General features: G+C 40.1%; 1 protein-coding gene across 1 annotated transcript in view; it reads left to right on the top strand.

The window, feature by feature from the left end:
- Positions 1 to 21,374, top strand: part of Ca-alpha1D (Ca[2+]-channel protein alpha[[1]] subunit D) — a 6,221,746-nt gene that overhangs the window by 3,641,290 nt on the left and 2,559,082 nt on the right. The window lies entirely within an intron of this gene.

Here is a 21,374-nt window from a genome sequence, read left to right as displayed (position 1 = left end):
AAACCGTAGGACGCTTAACGAATATTTAATTTCATTTACCTATGATTATGCGTGGGGCAAGTGGATCCCATATTACACTTAAGCATACAACACGACCCCAAACGTAGATACATTGTGTTCACCGTATGAACTAGTGTTCGGTTAATTACCCACGCTGCCAAGCGACGCTTAAAGCAAACCAACAAAAATTTATGACATTGATAATTACGCCAATGAATTGAAAATAACACTCGATACCTCAATACACAATGCCAGAAACATAACAAATACTGTTAAACAAAGACGAAAGTCAATGTACGACCAAAATATAAATAAAGCAAATTTTGAAATAGGAGATTTAGTATATGTATGATTAGAAAATAGAATAAAATCTAAAGCCCGTATCACGGCCCATACAAAATTGTAAAAAGAAACGGAGTAAACTCCATAATAGATATAAATGCTAAACATAAGGAATTACATAATAACATATTGAAAAAACACTTAGAAATAAGCTAACGTAATGTAATTAGACCCTATATAATAAGAACCTAGTGATAAGCAAAATAGTAATATACACAGCCACAAGCAAAGTATTTGCATAACTCCACACAAAAATTTATTTCATTTCTTCACTTAAACGAAATAAATGTTTCTCCTTTGCGGTAAGGGTGTGATGCACATAAATACATTTACAACCATTCGAACACGGCCTACATTCAACGCGATCGACACCAATAAGCGCAATAGAAGTCGATCGGCCAATAACATGGCCACTGAGGTAGGTTAATGAAACTGCGACGTAAGCAAAATTTTGAAGACACGCTGCGCTGCCAAATGCAATTTACTGACTAATACTGACTCAGCGAACTGAGCCATGCACTAGGCCCTGTGGAAAGTGCTTGGGCAAACGAAAAAAAAGTGAGGAGTTATGGAAGATATTCTCTGTGACTAAATAGTTGTATTTTTATACTCATCTGAGCAGAGCTCACAGAGTATATTAACTTTGTTCGCATAACGATAATCCATAACGGCAGAAACTAATCGAGATAGATATAGACTTCTATATATCAAAATGATCTGGGTGAAAAAAGAAATTCATTTAGCCATGTAAGTCCGTCCGTCTGTCCGTCTGTCCGTCCGCCTCTAAACACGATAACTTGAGTAAATTTTGAGGTATCTTGATGAAATTTGGTATGTAGGTTCCTGACCGCTCGTCTCAGATCGCTATTTAAAACGAACGAAATCGGACTACAACCACGCCCACTTTTTCGATATCGAAAATTTCGAAAAACCGAAAAAGTGCTATAATTCATTACCAAAGACGGATAAAGCGATAAAACTTGGTAGGTGCGTTGACCTTATGACGCAAAATAGAAAAAATTAGAAAAATTTTGGACAACGGGCGTGGCACCACCCACTTTTAAAAGAAGGTAATTTAAAAGTTTTGCAAGCTGTAATTTGGCAGTCGTTGAAGATATCATGATGAAATGTGGTATGCACGTTACTCCTATTACTATATATGTGCTAAATAAAAATTAGCGAAATCAGATGACGAACACGCCACTTTTAAAAAAAATTTTTTTTTAATTAAAATTTTAACAAAAAATTTTATATCTTTACAGTATAAAAAGTAAATTATGTCAACATTCGACTCCAGTAATGCAACAAAATACAAAGATAAAAAAATTTCAAAATGGGCGTAACTCCGCCCTTGTTTATTTAATTCGTCTAGAATACTTTTAATGCCATAAGTCGAACAAAAATTTACCAATCCTTGTAAAACTTGGTAGGGTCACGCACCTGGATGTCTAAGCGGAAATAATAATAATTTACAAACAGAAACTGCAATAATTTAATTGCACTTTTATTCAGCTAGAGAGGGACAATATTACATATGTGAGTAGGGTTTTTGTTTTGATCTCTATTTCTTTGATCTCTATTTTCTATGCACGCACGTATGTACATACTTATATTAAGTCATACGCTCATGTACGATCGATTTTAGATACTCAGCTGAGACTGAGATTAGGTTTCCGAACATATACCCTATAGCACTCTGCGTACATTTCTTTATTGGTACTCTTTTTTCTTCTATTATTTTCTTTTGATGCAAATCATTTTGCGGCTATTGAATAGTAATTTAATTTAAATTATACAATGTATCTGTACTAGTTGCATGGAGTACATAGTATTAAATATTGAATTTTTCTTGGATTTCATTTGGTTTCAATTTTTAAATATCTTGTTATTGATACCCAACGCCAAGTATTATTTGCTAGGCAGAATATAAAACAAGATACTTAGCAGTTATTGTAATAAATTTGTAAGCCAGTATACACGAATACTTGCTTTTCTTCTTTTCAAATGCTTCGTTGAAAGTATCTAAAGGTAAATATGGAGTAATTTAACTTTCAGTGTTAGTGTGGGTGTGGCCCTTGGGACAATGGGTGACTCTATCGGGGTTGTTGGACGGGAATGACGAACTAACCAGTGACTTAGGCCGACCTTTTGACGGACGAGCACGTGTCTGGTAAGGGAACTCCACTCGGATTATGAAGCCAAAGTGCAGTTCAAGGCTGTTCGCGTTTAGTGAACAGGTGGGGTGGGACGGCTCCCCCAGACAAGGAGAGGCTGCTTCAGCTTTTTCTTTTTTTACTCCTATCGTCAGTTCCTCCTAAGGCATGAACTTTTTTTTAACTGTGGTTAGGTACTGTGGCAAGAACAGCGCCCCAATACCGACGAGCTCTAGCCGAGCGACCACCATGCCTGCCGGCCGCCGCATCTAACCCCTACCGGCAGTTACATAACAATGGCGCCCAACGTTAATATACCAGTAACTTTTCTTTTCCCATTTTTCTGTACCTTTAAACTTCTTTATCTTAGATTTCTCACCTCCCCTCTTAGCGCTACAGTTTTTTTTAGCTATGCTACCTAATTCTAATATTCTAATTTCCGTCTTCTCGGACAGATTAGGGACAACTGATAGCACTGAGTGCACACAGAAGCGATTAGTATACAGTTGATAATTTGGGGCGGGGAGTGTTGTCTGCGGAACGGAGTTCCTGCCTGGGTCTTCAAAGGTCTTAGTAAGTGGTATCCGAATCCAAGGTCAGCACAACATTACATTTTTTTTACACGAGCGTCAAGCTATTCAAGCTGCCATATGAGCAGTCCAGCACAGCACGTATGTGAGGTTTATAGTTTGTCACTCTGTGGGTAATTCTGGGATTCGAAGGGATAAATGTGGCAACCGCGCGATTAGCTTAGGCTTCGAGCGTAGCTGTGTGAAATTTAATTAAAAAGGGGGATTAGTTGACTTGACCTAAGACAATGACTCAATGGACTGAAACAACACCCAGGCCGTTAACCCTGCCGGGGCAGCACCAACAACACACTAACCATATTTAAAATAAAATTACAAATATTTTCCGCCTTTCAAAACACCTGTGTAATTGGGTTTATTAATAGATATCTTGATTACTTTTTATATAAGACGTCACACTTTTTAAATATACCGCTACGAATCAATCAGTACGAAAAGCTCGATTTCTGAATAATTTTTTTAAATAAATTGGTAGTTGAGAAAAAAAACAGTTTGTTTTTCCATTCCAATTTTAATTATTACTATCTGTTATAATTGAGAATTGCTAAGCGGTTATCTTTAATTTAATGCGCTTGTTGAACCATCCATTTAACTTCCAATAGAATTGACCTATAGGGATAATTTTCATACTACATGTGCTATATTCTATTCTGCGTTGATTGGAAATTTAAGCAAATACTTATACTGGTGAATTTCAAAATTTTTGTTTACTGGTTTAGCGATTTTAAAAATTGGATTGTGTAATCTAATTGAACCTTTTTTTCTTACGATCCCTTGAATTGAAATTTTATTATTATATTTTAGGGATTTGAATTACCTTTTATAGTTTATTGACAAACTTACTCAAATTTTTATACTCAGTTGAGCAGAGCTCACAGAGTATATTAACTTTGATTGGATAGCGGTTGGTTGTACAGGTATAAAGGAATCGAGATAGATATAGACTTCCATATATCAAAAGCATCAGGATCGAAAAAAAATTTGATTGAGCCATGTCCGTCCGTCCGTACGTCTGTCCGTTAACACGATAACTTGAGTAAATTTTGAGGTATCTTGATGTAATATGGTATGTAGGTTCCTGAGCACTCATCTCAGAACTTTATTTAAAATGAACAATATCGGACTATAACCACGCCCACTTTTTCGATATCGAAAATTTCGAAAAACCGAAAAAGTGCGATAATTCATTACCAAAGACGAATAAAGCGATGAAACTTGGTAGGTGAGTTGAATTGATGACGCAGAATAAAAAATTAGTAAAATTTTGGACAACGGGCGTGGCACCGCCCACTTTTAAAAGAAGGTAATTTAAAAGTTTTGCAAGCTGTAATTTGGCAGTCGTTGAAGATATCATGATGAAATTTGGCAGGAACATTACACCTATTACTATATGTATGCTTAATAAAAATTAGCAAAATCGGAGAACGACCACGCGCACTTTAAAAAAAAAATTTTTTAAGTCTAATTTTAACAAAAATTTAATATCTTTACAGTATATAAGTAAATTATGTCAACATTCAACTCCAGTAATGATATGATGCAACCAAAATGCAAAAATAAAAGAAAATTTCAAAATGGGCGTGGATCCGCCCTTTTTCATTTAATTTGTCTAGGATACTTTTAATGCCATAAGTCGAACAAAAATTTACCAATCTTTGTGAAATTTGGTAGGGGCTTAGATTCTGGGACGGTAACTTATTTCTGTGAAAAAGGGCGAAATCGGTTGAAGCCATGCCCAGTTTTTATACACAGTCGACCGTCTGTCCTTCCGCTCGGCCGTTAACAGGATAACTTGCGCAAAAAACGATATATCTTAACTAAACTTAGTTCACGTACTTATCTGAAGTCACTTTATCTTGGTATAAAATATGGCCGAAATCCCACTATGACCACGCCCACTTTTCCGATATCGAAAATTACGAAAAATTAAAAAAAATGCCATAACTCTGTACCAAATATGAAAAAAGAGATGAAACATGGTAATTGGATTGATTTATTGACGCAAAATATAACTTTAGAAAAAACTTATAAAATGGGTGTGACACCTACCATATTAAGTAGAAGAAAATGAAAAAGTTCTGCAGTGCGAAATCAAAAGCCTTGGAATCTTGGCAGGGATACTGTTCATGGTATGACATATATAAATAAATTAGCGGTACCCGACAGAAGATTTTCTGGGTCACCCTGGTCCTGTTGTTGTTGTTGTTGTAGCGATTAGGTTACTCCCCGAAGGCCCCGGGGAGTGTTATCTATGTGATGGTCCTTTGTCGGACACAGATCCGATACGCTCCGGTAACACAGTACCATTAAGGTGCTGGCCCGACCATCTCGGGAACGATTTATATGGCCACATTAAACCTTCAGGCCATCCCTCCCTCCCCACCCCAAGTTCCATGAGGAGCTTGGGGTCGCCAGAGCCTCGTCTGTTAGTGAAACGGGATTCGCCGCTCGAAGGTGAGGTTGACAATTGGGTTGGAGAAGCTATATATTGCGCTGCGCAACCCCTTGAATCCCCTGTCACCCTGGTCCTCATTTTGGTCGATATCTCGAAAACGCCTTAACATATACAACTAAGGGCTAATCTCTTTTAAAACCCTCATTAATACTTTTAATTTGATACCCATATCGTACAAACACATTCTAGAGTCACTCCTGGTCCACCCTTATTGCGATATCTCGAAAAGGCGTCCACCTATAGAACTAAGGCCCACTACGTTTTATATAATCATTACCACCTTTCATTTGATACACATGTCATACAAACACATTCCAAGGTTACTATAGGTTCATTTTGCTAAATGGTGATTTTCCCTTATTTTATCTCCAAAGCTCTCAGCTGAGTATGTAATGTTCGGTTACACCCGAACTTAGCCTTCCTTACTTGTTTTTTTTATACTCAGCTGAGCAGAGCTCACAGAGTATATTAACTTTGTTCGCATAACAGTAATCCGTAACGGCATAAACTAATCGAGATAGATATAGACTTCTATATATCAAAATGATCTGGGTGAAAAAGAAATTAATTTAGCCATGTCCGTCCGTCCGTTCGTCTGTAAACTTGAGTAAATTTTGAGGTATCTTGATGAAATTTGGTATGTAGGTTCCGCTCATCTCAGACCGCTATTTAAAATGAACGAAATCGGACTACAACCACGCCCACTTTTTCGATATCGAAAATTTCGAAAAACAGAAAAAGTGCGATAATTCATTACTAAAGACGGATAAAGCGATGAAACTTGGTGTGAGGACCCCAAAGCCGAGGACTTTGTATCCTCACAACATACACATATCCATACATTTTTCTAAAGAACATACATTTTGAAATAGCTTGAAATTTATAATAATATTTGAATTTATGACTTATACATTTTATATGAAGCACAAGAAATATACATATGTATACCTTTACGAATTATACCCAAAATACATATATTCTGTTGTACATTGAATTGATAATTATTAAATTAAGGAACAAATTAGACTTGCGCACTTTTGCACGAAAGCAAAATATTTACATTTTCGCAAACATAAATTTTAAATATAGGATATCACCCTAACATGCATTGAATATTTGGAAGGGAGGCAGATACGCACAAAACATAAAAATGCAGCGGTCAATCAACCCTTTGCACACTCAAAATCCAATGCACCCAGCTATAAATACAACATACATAATAACTTAAGTGAACGGAGATCAGCAGCAAGTCGTCAAAATAAGCGCCGCTACTAATTGAAATTTCGCTATACAAATTTACGCGCTAGCATACAACACACCAACGCACGCCATACAACAGACGGCAGAAGCATTGTGCAAAGCAAAACACAACATTAGAATCAGGTGACCACAAACAAATGTACAAACACACAATAGTTAATGCAAAGGCTGGAAAGCACGGTATGAGCAAGTACAAAGGCATTGTATTCAATAAGGAGCATTATTGTGCGTGGAAATTCATGGGAAGGAAATATTCACCGGAATAACAGTTGTTTTATATTGTTAATACTATTAGTTAGAAGTCGTTATTATAAAATAACCGTTTGCATGCGTTCAAAAATTAGTATATAAGGGCGACGAGTTCGCATTAAAATTCAGAGATGAGGAGACAGGCATACGAGTCGGTAGGTTTTATGACTACCGACCAAGAGTACAGCTGAAGGTTTTGACTTCATTTGTACTAAAAGTATATTCGTCTGGAGGCTTTATTACTCCATTCGACCCAGCGGTTGGCCGAGGGCTTTATTATCTCAGTCACCTCTTACAAAGCAAGGGAATCAGCTAGAAGTGGAAATAGAATTTTTATTAAATAAATACTTTTATAACGTTTTTTATACGAAATAAAAAGGGTTATTCTTTTAGAAGGACCGGTAGGAATTTCTACATTCAGGAACCCTGGACGGACTGAGGCCAACCCCGGCAAAGTCAAAGGAAAAGTCCATCACATTAGTAGGTGCATTAAACTCATGACGCAAAATAGAAAATTAGAAAAATTTTGGACAATGGGCGTGGCACCTCCCACTTTTAAAAGAAGGTAATTTAAAAGTTTTACAAGCTGTAATTTGGCAGTCGTTGAAGATATCATGATGAAATTTGGTGGCACGTTACTCCTATTACTATATGTGTGTTAAATTAAAATTAGTGAAATCGGATGACGAACACGCACACTTTAAAAAAAAAATTTTTTTTAAGTCAAATTTTAACAAAACATTTAATATCTTTACAGTATAAAAGGAAATAATGTCAACAGTCGACTCCAGTAATGATATGGTGCAACAAAATACAAAGATAAAAGAAAATCTCAAAATGGGCGTAACTCCGCCTTTTTTCATTTAATTAGTCTAGAATAGTTTTAATGCCATAAGTCGAACAAAAATTTACCAATCCTTGTGAAACTTGGTAGGGACATAGCTTCTATGACGTCAACTCTTTTCTGTAAAAATGGGCGAAATCGGTAGAAGCCACGCCCAGTTTTTATACACAGTCGACTATCTGTCCTTCCGCTCGGCCGTTAACACGATAACTTGCGCAAAAAACGATATATCTTAACTAAACTTAGTTCACGTACTTATGTGAAGTCACTTTATCTTGGTATAAAATATGGCCGAAATCCGACAATGACCACGCCCACTTTTCCGATATCGAAAATTACGAAAAATGAAAAAAATGCCATAATTCTGTACCAAATATGAAAAAAGAAATGAAACATGGTAATTGGATTGGTTTATTGATGCAAAATATAACTTTAGAAAAAACTTTGTAAAATGGGTGTGACACCTACCATATTAAGTAGAAGAAAATGAAAAAGTTCTGCAGGGCGAAATCAAAACCCTTAGAATCTTGGCAGGAATACTGTTCGTGGTATGACATATATAAATAAATTAGCGGTACCCGACGGAAGATGTTCTGGGTCACCCTGGTCCACATTTGGTCGATATCTCGAAAAAGGCTTCACATATACAACTAAGGGCTACTCCCTTTTAAAACCCTCATTAATACTTTTAATTTGATACCCATATCGTACAGACACATTCTAGAGTCACCCCTGGTCCACCCTTATTGCGCTATCTCGAAACAGGCGTCCACCTATAGAACTAAGGCACACTACGTTTTAAATAATCATTAACACATTTCATTTGATACACATGTCATACAAACACATTCCAGGGTTACCATAGGTTCATTTTTCTAAATGGTGGTTTTCCCTTATTTTGTGTCCAAAGCTCTCAGCTGAGTATGTAATGTTCGGTTACACCCGAACTTAGCCTTCCTTACTTGTTTTTATTTAAATAGTTGTATAAATAGAATAAGGTTTGAAACATTTTAACAGAATGATCACAACAGTAAACTAAATCGTCACATGTTTTATTTTCTTCCATGCAAACTTTCGGCAACCTCACGTCTACCTTTTGAACGGCAGATCCCTCTCTCTGCCTTATAATGAAGAGAGACCTAGATAAAATCACACAAATCCTACCAGTGGACCACCACACCTTCAGCCCCTTTTTTTGGAAAACGTTGTAAATCGTGGTGGGATATAAAACAAAAAATGTCGACCAAAAAAAGCGGTGAATAGTTTAAATTAAATGTTAAATATTATTTGTCTGATGAAATTTTTAAGTCAATGTTTAGTGTTTTTTGTTTGAAAAGATTTGCATTTCAAAATGCATGCAATTTTGCTTAGCATCTAATACTTGATATGTTATTACATGGTCAGCAGTCAATGCCCACTATAATTGTATGTGTATGTACAATTTGGACTATATTTTCTGTTTATTGTTGAAACAATAAATTTTGTTTTACTATCAAAGCGGACGAAGTAGCTCATAAGTAACCCAGCAAACAAATTTAAAAAGAATTTGACCCAATTTCATAATTTACGATACATTTCGTTGCGATGACTTGATCACCATAGAGCTCACTCACAATAGGGCTCGATTGGCAGGCTATGCAAATGCGGATGCAAGATCGAAGTTGGAAACTGTTCGAAGTTGCGAAGATTTAAGATGGCAGTGGTGCCAAACGTGGATGAGATGCCGAAATTGATCTCTTTCCGTTTTCACACTCTATATGCGTTATTCCGTCCATCTGTAGGCAAAGCTCTTCTGACGGGCCTTTCAAACCAAGCTCCCCGGTGATGTGGTTCTCTAAAAGTGTGCCTGTGGCCATAGTACAGATTTAAAATTATGATATGTATGAGAAGGAAACAATTCCTTTCTCTTTCTAACACACTGCCGTTTGACATTTCGGTCAGTGTCAAACTATTGTGGAACTCGGTGGAACCTGCGTGGAACATGCGTTTGACACTGAACGAAATGTCAAAATTACCGGGGTTGCTGTCGTGGAAACCGACGCAGGGAAACAAAAAAAGGAGCGGAATATCGGATATGGGTTGCTGTGATGGTAAAATTTTTTGAACGAATTTAGTATGAAAATGTAGTGCACCTATATGGGGCCTACAGAAAATTATACAAAAGTCTTGAATTTGGGTATCTGAGGACGCGTAGTTATTCCAGTATTAAGAATACAAACACGGGTGCTAAGTTTTTCTAACCGTTCAAAAGTTCTCGGCGAAAAACAGTTTGAAACCGAGGTAGACTGCAATAATCTGTCCACAAATATGGAAATAGAAATGAAAAGACGCGTTTTGTCCTATTATCAATAGTCCAGAGGCGAAAAACTATTCGGATTATTGCAAGCGAGGCAAAAACGCGTCTATTAATACCTCCCCCGACGGTTTTGGTCGTGGTTTAGCAATCGTCCCCGGTAATAAAGTATCATAATTTGTTAGTTAAAATTGTCCAAAACATATGGATTATAAATAGAGATGTAATTAAGTGCTCACTTGAAAGTAAATAAGGATATTTCTTTGTAATTTTACAATACAAATTTTACGCAGTTTTCGTTACCAGCTACTACACTTTTCTTGGACCTAAGAAGTACAACAGTGCCCTACATCCACAAAAAAAAACGAACAAGAACAAGCATTTTATCAGGTGAGCGAGGCTATGTATGTGCGTGCTGCTACATATCCTACTTGTAGACTTTTACAATGCCTGTGGTGTGTCTTCTATGACCGCAATCGTTTTTATGGACTTTGATTAGCCATAGAGTACGCTTACACAGCAACCGATTTTGATCGCCCGATGCCGGTCGTAATCGTCCGATAAAAATAAACACATGTATTTAGATGAGGGTGTGTACATTTCAACCGATTACTGAATTGTTGTCGGCCGTTCTCGTTTTTCACTGCCGATAAATTAGCGCGTGTTCAATTTTATCGTCCGACAAATTGCATGCATTTACTGTGAAAAATCAATTATTTGTGCGATGGACTTAAAAATTTATTAATTGTATGCAAAACCGGCGTCCTTTATGGGATAAGCACATAAAAGCATGAACGTAAGCGTATTATTGCGAAAAGCTGAAGGCCGATAATCGGTTGCAGTTTTAACACCAGCCCGGCCGATTTTATCAGCTGATTGCAATTTTTCGGTTTATCGGTGGCTATGAAAGCGTACCCATTGACCATAACTAGAACGTAACGCAACAGCGCTATCGTATTCACCTTTGATTTGATTATATCATTATTTTCTTACAATGTAACATTTTAACTTAAAATAAGCATCATTTAGATTAGTACTAGCAGACCCGGCATACGTTGTTCTCCCTAAATTTGGCCTATTTGCATAAATTTGTATAAGCTTTTCCATCTAACTCTGCCCTCGCCCACTTTTTCCTGATCCTTTTATTCACTCCTCCCTCCGTCTTTTTCGCTTCATCTACCTCCATATTCGTCTCATTCTATTTCTTTCTCAATCTCTTCTCCTTCTCTCTTTTCTCTTCTCTCACGTTTTTCTCATTCTTCTTCATCCCAGAGGGTGGTATGTATTTTTTCCAGTCCCAGTCCCAGTCCCACTCCGAGTCTCAGTCCCAGTCCTAGTCCTAATCCCAGTCCCAGTCCGTCTCTGGTCTACTTCCCGGAAAAAAGGATCATAAATACTAATATAGGCAAATTTATATACCAAGTTTCAGGCAAATCGAATAGGACGTATGCAAATAGGTATGTGGGTATTATTAATTCATGTCTCCATTTCGGCGTCGCATGCATATTTTTTCAGTTTTTGCAGGTTGATGCGACTAAATCCAATATCACAATGAAAATTACTTTAGAGCTCTCAGCAACACCTTTCATTTCATATCCATATTACCCACACATTCTAGGGGTATCCCGGTCCACGTTTTGCCTATATCTTGAGACCCTAGTCACCAAGCGGTATAATATATTACTCTGTACTAAAGCACTCTGTTTGGTCATGGATTGGGATGTTGGTCGTAAATTAGGGCACCTCATACACATATAAAATATTCAGAAACCCTGCATTACTGCAGACATTGAATCACTATCATGCATTTCTTCAATCCAGCATATTCCCACAGCTTGGCACTGAACTCAGATGCACTTTGATGACAATAGCCTAACAGCACAATTATTTTGCCATATGTAAATATGTATGTACATACCTACATAGCTGATCAAATATTTTTCAGCTACTCTTTATGCAGACCTTTGTTAGTTAAGCACAATCACACGTACATAGGTGTAAGCATGTACCAACCACATAGTTCCTAAAAATTAAATATACATACATAACTACATAACATCCCCATATCAGCAGATGCTGACAATTTTTAGTTTACTGTAATTTTAATGCATTGAAATAACTTAGTCTACTTGTTGACCATCAATTGGAAACATCGCATTCTTTATTTGTACAGCCCGCATAAATCAGTTTATTAAAATTAAGAAAAGCCCTAATCATACATTTTGGCGCCCAAACGTGAGGCGAGTGTTTTTAAAGGAAAAGTTAAATCCATCATCGAAAAGTTTCTGCGTTGAAACTTTAATTCTACATTCGGAAAAAGTCAAGATTATCTTCACTATCGGTCCTGCAAATGAATAAATAGAGACAACATTTATTGAAAACTCCAAACGGCAATACCAATCGTTCCTGTTGGCGTTTCCCCGGTATAAGCTAATAGCAGCTGCTATACATTTGTCGCTGGTTGGTGAATATCATCGCTTTTAGTCATTCTGCCAAATTTTGTTGCCGCTTTATCAATGCTACTCCATGGTCTGTATTGCTATCGTTGAACATTTGTTAAAAGGTATTTGTCGTTGACATTACTCTAAATAGTTGGTTGCACAATTGTTAAGTTGGAGTTCTGTTACTCAGCCCCACATTATATCTCACTTCTGCGTTTGTCGAAATCCCTTTATTGCATAAACGTTCAACAATATATACAATTTTCCACAACTAACAATGACTTTAGAGGAGCTGAAACAAGAACGCGCAAGTATTAAAAAGAATATTTCGCACATGGTAAGTTGATTTCGACGGCCGAGTATCGATGCCGATTGGGCATATTAGAATTCCACTTCAAACAACTTCTGTCAACACAAACAGAAATTGAGAAGGAGGATAGTGAAGATGGGGGTCGCGCTGATATAGAAGAATTGTACATCACTACAAAACTTACAATTCAGTCGCAACTAGGTGAGGTACATAACTCCACCATGCTTGATACTACTTGCGTCGTTCAAACTCACGCTAAACTTCGCAGCTCAAACTTCCTTCATTCGATGGCAAGTATTCGGAATATCGTAATTTCATAACATCATTTAAACAGATCATAGACCGTGAATACAATTTGTCAAATATCGAAAAATTTAATCACTTACGTAATTGTCTGCAGGGCCCAGCTCTTGAAACCATTGATGCATTTCAGGTCAACAATGAAAATTATCCCAAAGCATTGGAAAGGCTTCGAATTAGGTATGTCAATCCCACTCTTATATTTTTAGAAAACATTTCGTCGGTATTTGACTTACCATCAGTCTGCAAGTCAAGCGGTACGCAACTAAGGAGCATTATTGACAAGGCTTCTGCAACCTTTGGGTCAGTACTGTCACTGGGCACTGACAGTGAAATCGCACAAGCTATGTTAATACACATTGTGCTTCAAAAGGTCGATGAAGATACTAACAAAAAATGGAAAGAGTCATTCGATTTTAAATCCTTGCCAACTTGGAATAGCTGCACAACTATTTTAGAGAGACATTTAGAGAGACCAATATTTAGATTCCATCGAACATCATCGGTAAGTCAAACTAATAACAAGATTACAAAGCCAAAGAATCAACGCAAGGGATTCGCATTTGCTCGTTCCCAATCTACGTGTCTGATGTGTTCAAATGCTAGCCACAAAATTCACAATCGATATCTGTTTAAAGAACTTAGTGTAGCTCAACGTTTTGAATATGCAAAGAAACAAGGGCTTTGCATTAATTGTCTGTCTAAAGGCCATCAACTTTCAGGTTGTCCTTCGCCATATAAATGTAAAGTTTGTTCACGTCAACGTCACAGCCTTCTACATCGTGGATCTGTAGTGAACTCTTCGAAAAAAACGTCATTGACAACTACGTCATCGACAACACCGAAGCAAGCTGCTGTACACACTCACATAAATAAGTCAATTTTGGATCAGGTGATTCTAGCTACGGCTGTAATTCATGCTCGGGACGCATCTGGCAGATATCGGCTTGGTAGAGCATTGTTGGACTCTTGCTCACAGGTAAACCTTATGACAGATGAGTTTTCTCAAAAATTGTTGTTGCCGCGCATAAAACACAATACAGAGATTCAAAGTATATTCAACCAATATTAAATTTCTAGCAAATACCAACATTAAATCGAAACTAAGTGGCTTTGAATTACCACTTCCATTTTGTGTTTACGCGGCGTAGGCTCCCACCCGTCCCATCTCCCCCTTGTACATAAGTATATCCATGAAATTATATATATACCCCGTATCTTGTATTATGTTCGATTATTGAATTGTATTGTATCGAATATCTATGAATTTATATATACCCCGTATCTTGTACTGTATTCGATTATGGAATTGTATTGTATCGAATTATCCCCTAGAATCAATGCATTGTATTTACCTTTAAATTCCCTATTGGGTCTCCTCATGGACGTGTGGCAGCCTCCACCGCGCAAATCCACCAGAAGGAATTCGCCGCAACTACATAGTAGCGATCTGGCAGGATCGCTACCTGTCAAAAAACCACCACCTTTTGGGTATTGAAATTTTATTATCGTTGTTGTCATCTTATGCAAAGAGATTAAAAGTTCTTCATTTTTGTGTGAAAATTATCAGCTTTTGCGTTACATCAAAGTTTCCACAAAGTTATTATCTTTCTATGAAAAATCAAAACCTAAGATCTTGCGCTTTCGGTGATATAAATTCATAAAATTTTATTATATTCTTGCCATTATCGATATTGTATTATCCGCGGTTTGTAAATCGTGCTAAACATAATATTTTACGATACACAGCTCCTGTTGGTTTTACAAACCATTATCGCTACATAAATAATCGAATGTTGTGAATAGTGAAGCTATAAGCTAAATACACGTTATTTTACCACCCATACAAAACCGCATTGCTATTTTTTCTCAGACGCTCGAAAGGCATTAGGAACCATTCACCCGCTATCAGTACGTAAGCGGTAAGCTCAGTTTTGCGTAAGTAAAGGCGTTTGGCTGTTGCCGCACACCGAGATTTAATACCAGAAACGTCTTAAGTTTCAATGTTAGTGCAGTGAAGACGGAGCTGCTTGGACATATTCTAACCTCCCGCACGAACCACGGAGCAGAACCTGCCCCCACCTCATTGCCGCAGCAGAAATATCGGGACAACAGGTGAGTGCTGTATTACCCCTCCCATTAACTAATGGTCCTTCTTCGCCATTGACGAAACCAGCCTCTTAACAATATACATACACGTAAATATATTAAGTATATCCCCCGAATAAATTTTGGTGGCTCCCGCCAAATCCAAATTTCTCCCGCCGGAATTATAATTTTCCGCCAAAAATACATTTATATATATATATATATACATTCTCACCCCCATATACACCTGAACGTAAAAGCGGTGCATTAAAAAATTTCGAGGCAAATCCCACACACACTTGCACAAAGTTAGCTCATTGCCCTTTAATACTTGAGTCCTTTGCGGTATAATTTAAATACATATCCCCACATTTACATTGTTGACGATACCCAATAAAAAATTCAGCCACATTTGCATTGGTTGAAATACCCAGCAGCAAATTCGGCAGCTCATCCCAACTGGTCCTAGACTACTCCGAATTCAGTCTGACTGGTCCTAGCCTACTACACTCTCGGCCAATAGGAAAACTTCTCCCTTTGGTTTTCCCGCATAAATAAACACTCGGCAATCTCCAAAAATTCCCAAAATATCTAAAGTAAAATTAAGCAAGTCCCTCTTCAGAATGGCTAGCGTGGTCGAAAGTAAATTTATATCCGAAACGGATCTCTTTTCGGATTACTGCGCTCGGTTCGGTACAACCGACATCCAAGATAACACCGAAGCATCCCTAAAAATAAAAGACAAAAATATCGATGTGTTCTGGGAAAGGCTACAGAGCGCATATGACGCCGTCGTAGAGTCAGATTACAACGACCTTCCCGACGACTTTAAGGCCTCAGCTTTCAACAAATACCGCGCCTGCCTTATAGCGTATGAGGACACAAAGGCAAGAATGGGCGATCAGGTCCAGCTAAGGGTAGTAAGCAATCCCGTCCCCGCTACAACCACCACTCCCCAAGAAAGTTTCGGGATGCATCTCAAAGTACCCGCCTGTGACACCGAAGTCTTTTACGGGAGTTATGATTAATGGCCGTCCTTCGGTGACATGTTCACGGCGGTCTATATCAACAACCCCATACTCTCGAGAGCCCAAAAACTGTACCACCCCAGGTACAAGACCCAAGAAAAAGCCGGCCAGATAGTAAAGCAATTCCCACTTAGTGATGACAACGTTGCTCTGTCGTGGGAAGCCCTGAAATCCCGTTATGAAAAGAAAAGAGTACTGGTCGACAATCAAATCCGAATTCTCATGAATCTAAAAGCGATTCAATCGGAAAACAGCGATGAAATCCCAAGATTACAATCCTCTGTAAACAACTGCCTCCAGATATTAGCAATGTAACAAGTCTCGACAGAGAGTTGGGATCCCATTTTAATTTATTTAATAACGTCCAAGCTCCCAGAAAATACTGTTGCGCTTTGGGAGCAATCTTTAAGCTCCAGACGAGACCTACCGAACTGGTCCCAAATGGATCAGTATCTGACTACTCGCTACGAGATAGTGGAAAGGGTGGATCAATGGCGACCAGCCAAACCCGATATAATCCACCCTCCACCAATTTCTCAAAGCCTCCCTCAAGTCAAACCAATCCCCAGTTCGGGCAGGCTCAAACCCCTAACCAAAACCGCAACCCCCCGCAGAACAAAAACTACTCCCAAAATCGCACAAATGCTCATGTGGCCGAGCATCAAAAAGTATACGCCTGCAGAATGTGCAAGCAGTCCTCCCACACGCTACAAAGGTACTTGCATTACAAAAAGCTGCCAATCCCTGAACGAAAAAATATCGTGAGAGAAAACAATCTGTGCGAAAACTGCCTGTCCCAAACCGACCTCCTAAATGATTGCACAAGCACAAGAACGTGCCTCTACTGCCAAGGTCACCACAACTCCACCCTCCACGAAGCCGGATTATCTCATCAAACCAATGGCCTTCGGAAAACAACATCTCAAGTAGCAACTAGTCAGGACGTTACCAACCCAGATTCCAACGAGGAACTTCCCACCACCTCAAACGCTGCCCGCATCCAATCGTTGCATGCAGAAAATGATATCAAGATTATTCTCCCCACAGCGATAGTATCCATAGAACACCGAGGGGACGGCTTCAGGCTCAGAGCCTTAGTTGATCAAGGATAAGAACGTAGCTTCATCTCGTCAAAAGCTCAAATCAAGCTAGGCCTCCCATATACCCACCTCCTATTTGAAATATTGGGCATGGGAGGCGGAGTAGTACAAACCTCCAACAATTTATGCTCACTGACCCTAGTCTCAAATGACCACAAGGTAAAAATAAAGGCCCAGGCAGTCGTGCTACCTCGGCTCACTAGGTAACTCCCAACACTTACGCTAAATAACGACCAAATGCGTAAATGGTCACTCCTCAAGCTAGCAGACCAGAATTCTCAGAACCCCTCCCAAATCGATCTGGTGTTAGGCAGCGATCGCATCCCTCAGATCATGCTAAATTGCATAGAAAAGATCTCGCCCACACTGCTAGCACAAAATACAATATTTGGCTGGATAATAAGTGGCCAAACCCCCGAAAAGATCGGATCACACTCCTCTCAGGCGTGGGAAGTGACGAATGTCCAGCTGAATGAACAGCTAAGACAGTTCTGGGAAATCGAAGAAATACCCAGAGTGCGAGTGGAAACCCCAGAAGATAAAATGTGCGAAAACTTTTATCAAAGCACAACCACTCGCATGGATGACGGTCGATATATGGTTCGGCTCCCCTTTAAACCAACATTCCCGAACGATATCGACCTAGGCCAATCCCGTACTGCAGCCCTACGACAGTTCCATGGCATGGAACGTACTCTCTCAAAAAAGGGCGATCTCAGGCAGCAATACGACCAGGTACTCGAAGAATATCTGTCCCTAGGCCACATGGAAGAATGCAGTCCCAAAGAAATAGAATCCCTGGGTAAATACTGCTCATTCTATCTCCCTCACCATGCAGTCGTAAGGCTAGACAAGAAGAAAACAAAAGTCAGAATTGTATTGAACGCCTCTAAAAAGTCGGTTTCCGGTCACTCCCTCAACGATGTTTTATGTACCGGACCAACCCTCCAACCCGATCTCCGACTTATGTTGCTGAAATAGCGAACATATAAATATGTGTTTAATGGCGACGTCGAGAAAATGTACCGCCATATTCTTTTGCACCCCGATGACCGAGACTACCAACGGATAATATTCCGAACCCCCGAACACAGTCCAATCAAGGACTACAAGTTGAAAACGGTCACCTTCGGGGTTAACTTCGCGCCTTTCCTGGCTATTAGCACTCTACGCGAGCTGTCGAAAGACATAGCCGATTCCCATCCACGCGCATCCCCAATACTAAAATCCGAGACGTATGTTGGTGGTATCTTATCTGGCAGTCATGATCTCCAATCAGCCGAGCAATCCCTAACAGAGACTACAGACGCTCCCAATTCAGCCGGCTTTCCCCTAAAAAAGATCACGGCAAACCATCCCGACATCCTCCAAAAAATATCGAAAACTGATCTGCTGGAAACAAACTTTCTCGAGTTCGAAAAGACTAGCACCGCTAAGACCCTTGGCATCCAGTGGAACGCCCTAACGGATACATTCTCGTATACCGTCGACTCAAATCCGGCATCCACTGCAGCCACGAAGCGGCAAATGCTCTCCTCCATTGCGAAACTTTTCGATCCCGCAGGGTGGCTGACGCCCATAATGATCCAAGCGAAGATGCTCATGCAAGAATTGTGGTTAGACGGGACCGAATGGAACGAGCAGGTTTAACCCATCCGTCTAGCCAAATGGGCGCAGTTCTCTCAAAATCTTCCCTCTATCTCAGCCATCCATATACCCCAATGGATGAATTTTACGCCCGATCAATATGTTGGGCTCCACGGATTCTGCGACGCCTCAGAAAGGGCTTATTGCGCAACCCTGTGCCTAAGAAGTACCGTCGGTGCTCAGGTCCACTCTCACCTTATAGTGTCCAAAGGCAAATTGGCTCCTCTAAAATCTATTAGTTTGCCACGCCTGAAGCTTTGCGGAGCGCTCTTATTAGCATAATTAGTCGCAGTAGTCCAACCCCATCTCGGCCTAAATCAAAAAAAATTAATCATGTGGCCCGAATCGGAAATCGTGCTAGCCTGGTTGGAAAAGCCACCCCACTCGTGGAAAACATCCTCTCTAACCGAACCGCGCAGATTATAGATCTCGTTGGAAATGTCCCTTGGCGACATGTGCGAAGCAAAGACAACCCCACGGATCTTGGCACCAGAGGATGCAGCCCCGACGATCTCGTTAACTCATCGCTATGGTGGAATGATCCAGAGTGGCTTTCCCGACCCCACGAGGACTGGCCAACACCATCGTCCAGAAATATTGTACCCCCCGAACTTCGCCGATTCGAAGCACTGAATGCAGCGGAAGAGTCAGAAGATGTCTTAGCACGGTTCTCCTCCTATCCCCGCGCCTTACGCGTAACAGCGTACGTGTTGAAATTTATAACTCGGCTTAGAAATGCTGCAGGAGGCACTCGTACCCCAAACGACCCCGGCCTCTCTTACGCCGACGTCATGCGTGCGAAAATCCGTCTGCTGAGCTTGACTCAGTTGAGATTCATCGCTTCCGAAAGAGCTTCCCTCGAAAATTCAAAACCAATCGGAAAGCGAAGTCCCCTACTCGCACTTGACCCCTTCCTGGATACAAACGGGATTGTCCGTGCCAACGGAAGATTAGTAAACGCCGACGTGACCTAAAATGAGTGTCATCCCATCATTCTCCCCGAAAAGGCTCGATAAGGTTTCTACACGAGAGCTTCCTCCATGCGGACATTCGCCTCCTGCAACAAGCTATGAGGCAGGAATTCTACACCCCCGACTCAAACCTCAGCTAAAAAAATTTATTTTCCAATGTAAAGTCTGCACCATCCATAAGCGACAAACGCAATCCCAAATAATGGCAGCTTTACCCCCCGAACGATGCACTTTCGCGCCCCCTTCACTACTACTGGCGTAGACTTCGCCGGTCCGTTTCAAATAAAAGCTTCGATTCACCACCAAGGCGATCCATTTGGAATTGTGTTCGGATCTCACCAGTAAGGCTTTTCTCGCTGCCTTCCCCGGTTTGTAGGGCGTCGAGGGTACCTGAAACAAATGATGAGCAACAATGGCACAACATTCATTGGTGCTAAGCGAGCTACCGAAGTAGAGTTCGTCACCTTCCTCAACGAAGTCTCGACAGATATTGTCCAAAAGTACGCGCCACAAGGCATCGAATGGAAATTTATACCCCCCGGCACACCCCACTTGGCCGGGTTATGGGAATCTGCCGTCAAAAGCCGTTGGGAACGGTTGAAAGTTTTACATCACCAATTCAGCAAGCGCTGGAAGAATGACTATATCATGGAGTTACACAAGCGTTATCGATGGCAAACCGCTCAACCTCCCCCTAGAATCGGCGATCTAGTCGTCATCAAGGAAGACAACCTACCCCCTACCGAATGGCGCCTAGGACGCGTGGAAGACACCCATCTAGGAAGAGACGGCCATATTCGAGTAGTCGACATACGCACCCAGAATGGCGTACTCACCAGGCCCATCACCAAATTGTGTTTTCTACCGACCTCTGAACCTGAATCAGGCCCTCAAGGCTCGGTAGCATCCCCAGAACGTTATACAGTCCAACCCCTTGTGCTATCGCAAAATTCACACCAATAATCATCACCCCTACCAACACTCTCTGTTTAGGCAGGATGCCTAACTTTCCGCACCTGATTGCGATCCCCCCCAATACAACTCTGCAAATCGATACTCGATACTCGACTTAATTTATAACCACCCACATCATCACCCTCATGCATGTGCATGCATGTACATGCACGTGTATGTGTGCTTGTTGTCAGCACTCATGCATATGCATGTCGGGGTTGATGTGTGGGTACCTTTCCCCTCCAAAACGGAGGATTTTGCGGGCCAACGGTTGTAGCTTGCAATACAACCGGCCTCTTAGATTCTAACAGCCAACGCGTACACATCTGCCGCCAATGATCTCTGCCGT

This window comes from Eurosta solidaginis, chromosome X (assembly GCF_040869045.1).
Source record: "Eurosta solidaginis isolate ZX-2024a chromosome X, ASM4086904v1, whole genome shotgun sequence".
NCBI lineage: Eukaryota > Metazoa > Arthropoda > Insecta > Diptera > Tephritidae > Eurosta > Eurosta solidaginis.
This window is presented reverse-complemented; position numbering and strand designations above follow the sequence as displayed.